Here is a 6011-nt window from a genome sequence, read left to right as displayed (position 1 = left end):
AAAAAACAAAATTAAAAAGAAGAAAAAAATTAACTTCTTTAAAAGTTAATCAGTGTGCTCCCTCTGTTGGCTGCCTCCACCAGGACCTGGAGGCAAGTACATGCACATCATCTGGGCCCAGTGTAGGGAGCACCCAGGCTCCTGCTAGGAAAATGGTGGGGGGAGAGCTGTGGCCTGGGAAAAGGGAAAGGTGTGGGGCAACCTGTGCTCTGGGAGTGGAGAGCAAGGAAGGGGAGGTTAGTGGAAGAACAGTGGGTTAGAGCAACTTCATGGCCAAGGAGGAGGAAGAGAGGATGGTATGCCTTCAGGAGTTTCCTGAACATTATAAAATGATTCTGGACCATTGAATGAACAATGAGAGCAGGGCAGATTTACTGATATCACCCTGATAGTCCATGGACACCATTTTAAGGCCTTATAGCTATTTGCTATAAGGTCTTCTACAAATTCTTACAAGAGTTTACTCAGGAAACTTTGGTGGAGATAGAAGGTGTTAGTAAAATGGCCTTTCATCATTTAATTGAGTTCACATATACAGCAAAACTAATGATACAAGGAGAAGAAGCAGCCAATGACATATGGAAATCAGGAGATTTTCTACAAATGCTAGAATCTAGCCTCTTCAACACATGGTGCTGGGGAAACTGGAAATCCATATGTAACAAAGTGAAATTAAACCCAGACCTTTCAGCATGCATAAAACTGAACTCAAAATGGATAAAAGACATAGGAATTAAGCCAGAGACAATGCTAGACACTGTGCCTATTAGAAAAAAAAAAAGTAGGCCCAAATCTCCATCATGTGGGATTAAGCCCCCAACTTCCTGAAAAATCATATAGTACAAGAATTAAAATCAAGACTCAATAAATGGGACAGATTCAAACTAAAAAGTTCAAAATAAACAATCAGTGAGGTAAATGAGAACCTACATTTGGGGAGCAAATTTTTACCACACACAAACCAGATAGAGCATTAATCTCTAGGATATATAAAGAACTTAAAAATCTTAACACACACACACACAAAAAAAAAAAAAAACCACAAATAAGCCAATCAATAAATTGGCCAAGACATTGAAAAGACACTTCTCAGAAGATGAAATACAATCAACAAATATATATGTATATAAAAAGTTCAACACCTCTAGTAACTAGAGAAATGGCTGCTATTAAGAATGCAAACAAGAATAAGTGTTGGTGAGGATGTGGAGAAAAAGGCACATTCATACATTGTTGGTAGGACTGCAAATTGGTGCAGCCAATCTGGAAAGCAGTATGGAGATTTCTTGGAAAAACTGGGAATGGAACCACCATTTGACCCAGCTATCCCACTTCTTGTTCTATACCCAAAGGACTTAAAACCAGCATACTACAGGGACACAGCCACATCAATGTTTATAGCAGCACAATTCAAAATAGTTAAACTGTGGAACCAACCTATATGTACTTCAACAGATGAATGGATAAAGAAACTGGTATATATACACTATGGAATATTACTCAGCATTAAAAGAGAATAAAATCATGGCATTTGCAGGCAAATGGATGGAGTTGAAGAATATAATGCTAAGTGAAGTTAGCCAAAACCAAAAAACAAATAAATCAGAATGTTTTCTCTGATTTAAGGATGCTGATTCATAATGTGTTGGTGGGGTCATGGGAGGATTGGATAAACTCTAGATAGGGAGAGGGGGGAAGGGGATGGAGGGAAAGGGAGGGGGAATGGGGATAAGAAAAATGGTGGGATGAGATGGACATCACCACCCTAAGTACAGGTATGATGACACAAATGGTGTGACTCTATTTTGTGTACAGCCAGAGATATTAAAAATTGTGCTCTATATGTGTAATATGAATTGTAATGTGTTCTGGTGTCACATATAGCAAATTAAAATTTTAAAAAATTTAATGAAAAAAATAAATAAAATGCCTACTTTCCAAATCAGGCAAGGAAAAAAAAAAGCTCTTGAAGTCAGAAACAAAGAAAACTCAGCTCCATTAGAGAAAGTATCACACACACACAAAAAATGAGGCTAAAAAAAAAGAAAGATTGCAGAAACTTCAGAAGTAATCAGTGAGTCCTTGCCATCTGCAGAATCAGAGCCTGTGGAAATTGAGGTGGAGGTCACCAAAGGCACAATTGAAGTGAAAGATGAAGTCATGGAAATATTAGAGGAAGTGGCTTCTGCCAAGCACAGGTTCCTATGATGATTCTGCTGTAGCATTGTTAGTGAATATTACCAGGAAGTACTGTCAAACTGATAGAAAAGGGCAGATTAAAGAAGAAGATGGCTGTGCATCTGACCCCATACACAAACAGGAACAAATGAAATCACACTCCACTGAGAGTTTCAAGTGTCAAATATGCAATAAAAGTTACTTTCCATATAGCACATGGAAATAGTACCTAAATCGTTACCACCTTGAAGAAGGTGGAGTCAGTAAGAAGCAAAGAACTGGGAAAAAAATTAATATGTCAGTACTATGAGAAACAGTTTGATCACTTTGGATATTTTAAAGAGCATATTTGAACATATACAGGTGAAAAACCTTTGAGTTTCCAAATTGTCATGAATTATATACCAGAAATAGTAACCTCAAATGTCATCTCACTGCATGCCAAACTGGAGTGGGAGCAAAAAAGGGAAGGAAGAAGCTGTATGAATGCCAGGTGTATAACAGTGCTCTTAAATGTTAGGACCAGTTCAAAGATCACTTGGTAATATATGCTGCAGATAAACCCAATCATTGTACTCTATGTGACTTGTGGATTATGCAAGGAAATGAATTAAGGAGACAAATCAGTGATACTCCTAATATTTCAGAGCATTTAGTAACTGTGGAAGTCCTTTCAATAGCAACCGGTGTGCAAACTGAACCAGTGATATCAATGACTATTATAGAACAAGTTGGGAATGTGCATTTGTTACCATTACTTCAGGTCCAGGGGGATTCAGCACAAGTGACTGTGGAACAAGTCCATCCTGATCTGCTTCAGGACAGCCAATTGCATGATTCATACATGAGTGAGCTTCCAGAGCAAGTCCAAGTCAGTTATCTAGAAGTAGGTTGAATTCAGACTGAAGAAGATACTGAAGTACAGGTAGATGAGCTGCATGTTGAAGATGTAAATCAGATGCCAGTGGAAGTACAAACTGAGCTTCTAGAAGAGGATTTCAATCACATGACCTCTGAAATCATGAGCCAAGAGGAGAGAGAGACAAATCGAACAGATGCTGCTGAGGCTGCCAGGGAAGATCACAAAGGTGCAGAAAGTTTAAAGACCAATCCAATCATGGATTCCAAGTTGAAAAGGCAGAGAATGAAGACAGAACAGCTCTTCCAGTTTTAGATTGAAATAACAAATATATATTGAAATCTACATGTTTGGTTTTTGAACTGATTGTGGGCAGAATGACTGACCTTAAATTGACAGACAAGTGGACCAAATTTAAAAACTATTTCCTGTTGTGTTGAACTGTTTCTATAGAAACAAAATGATGCCCCTCACCCCAGTTAATGCCATAGAGGAGGATCTCTCTATAAATTAAGAAGAGCTTGGAGAAGTATATTTCTGGAAATTTAAATGGATTATATTTTTATTATATAGTTGGGTACAAATGTAATTCTTTATCACTGTTTTATCTTTGTCAGCTCATGTCCTTCCTCAATTTTTTTTCACATATTTGTAAAATCAAATGTAAAAATCAACAGAATACATGTTTATGTATTCTAATGCATGTTAGAAAAGTAAATATGTAGGAAACAAGGCTGAATGAAGAAAATATGTTGTTACTGTGCAGTTAAAATTTTTGCTGGCTTTCTTAATTTGAAAAACATTCTTGTCTACTCCAAGAGTCACAGGTGTCATCTCTGCAACAAAAAAAGTGGTGGTGGCAATATTTTCAGAATGTTTAAAACAAACAAAACAAACAAACAAAAAACATCCATGTACCTTTTCAAAACTAACTAAACTTTTCTATAAAGTATTTCTGCTCCTTTCAAAGTTTGTTACAAGGAAAAGAGCAATGCAGACAGTGCTATAGTAGTTCATATTTTTTCTTATGATGACAACTACCAATCCTTTTTCATTTAAGTTAGATTGAGAAATTTTATTTAATGGCAGCTGAAGGGCCATTTTCAATTGGGAGAGTTTATTTACATCTGTGGTAAACTATTTTGATGAAGTTACACTAATATTTTACCACAAGATGAAAAAAAAAAAAGATGAGCACCATTTAAAAATCAGTGTATCTGAGATCCACCCACACCAGCCTCTGCAGGGCCCAAGTGCATAGTAGGCCTGGACCCCATTTCCCAGAGGGGCAGACAACCCAGAGGCTAGCTTCTAGTGCAGGAGCCCCCTTCTGACCAGTGAATTACCACTGGAGACAAGATACAGCCAAGATGGCCTATACCAGCCCACACTGCATCCCAACTCTCAGTAGGCCAGGTTCACCCCTCCCCCAGTGGGACAGACACCCACCAGAGTCCAGCCTGTGGTGCCCCTTCTGAACAGCAGACTACCAGACGAGGTCAAGCCCAATAGCCCAGATCCACTCACTAAAACTTACTCAGTACCTAGACCCAGGATGCAGTAGCCTTTATTGAGGGACACCAGCAGGGTTTGGAAGCCCAACATCAAGGTGAGGTACAGACAATCTGCATAAGAAGTACAAGAATTTAGGGAAGAAACTGTAATATCTCAGATCCATACTGAACGAAAGGAACACACAGAGACAACATGAAAAAACAAGGAAGGAAAATGTCCCAAACAAACCTGGACACTATAATAACAGAACCCATGGACAGCAAAGTTGATGAAATGTCAGAGAAGGAGTTCATAATGTTCATAATTAAAATGATCTGTGAATTAAAGAATGACCTAAATGAGCAAGTACAGGCAAAAATTGATCACACCTACAATAAGATAAGAGAGCAAATACAGGTAGCAAAAGATTCAAGAGAGAGATAGAGACCCTGAAAAAAAATAGAAATCCTTTGAATGAAGTATACAATAAATCAAATAAAAAACTCAATAGAAAGCATAACCAACAGACTAGATCACTTGCAAGAAAGAATGTCAGATAATGAAGACAAATTATACATTCTGGAAAATAAAGTTGATCACACAGTGAAAAAAGTTAGAAATCCAAGAATTATGGAACAGCATCAAAAGACCAAATCTAAGAGTTATTGGGATAAAGCAAGGCACAGAGTTTCGAAACAATAAAATGCACATACTCTTCAATGAGACAATATCAGAAAATATCCCAAGCATAAAGAACGAATTGGAAAGCCAAATATAACAGGCTTACAGGAAACCAAATGTATAAAATTTCACCAGATCTACACCAAGACACACTATAATGAGAATACTTAGCACACAGAAGAAGGATGCAATCTTAAAAGCCACAAGAAAGAGGAATCAGATCACATATAGGGAAAGACCTATTCATATCTCAACAGATTTTTCAACCCAGACCCTCAAAGCCAGGAGACAGAGGAAAAACATACAACAAGCTCTGAAAGAAAATGGATGCCAATCATGAAACTTATATCCAGCAAAAATAAGCTTTATGTTTGAGGATGAAATAAAAACTTTCCATGATAAACAAAACTTAAAAGAATTTACAACTAGAAAGCGTGCACTACAGAATATCCTCAGCAAAATATTCTAAGAGGAGAAAATGAAAAACAATGATGAAAATCAGCAGAGGGAGGGATTACACTAAAAGAAAATCTAATCAGAGGAGAAACCAAGTCAAGTTAAATACCAAAAATAAACAAAAATGGCTGGGAATACAAATCATGTCTCAATAATAATCCTAAATGTGAATGGCCTAAACTCATCAATCAAAAGACATAGACTCAACAATATGCTGACTTCAAGAGACTCATCGTATAGAAAAAGACATTCAGAGACTGAAGGTAAAGGGTTGGAAAAATTATCCCACTCACATGGACTGCAAAAGCAAGGAGGGGTTTCCATCCTCATATCAAATAAAGTA

General features: G+C 37.3%; 1 pseudogene; it reads left to right on the top strand.

Moving 5' to 3' along the window:
* Positions 1 to 290: 290 nt before the first annotated feature.
* Positions 291 to 3357, top strand: LOC114097576 (zinc finger protein 131-like; annotated as a pseudogene).
* The last annotated feature ends 2654 nt before the right edge of the window (positions 3358 to 6011 follow it).

This window comes from Marmota flaviventris, chromosome 4 (genome assembly GCF_047511675.1).
Source record: "Marmota flaviventris isolate mMarFla1 chromosome 4, mMarFla1.hap1, whole genome shotgun sequence".
Lineage (NCBI taxonomy): Eukaryota > Metazoa > Chordata > Mammalia > Rodentia > Sciuridae > Marmota > Marmota flaviventris.
Note: the sequence above shows the minus strand (reverse complement) of the source record. Positions and strands in the feature narration are given on the sequence as shown.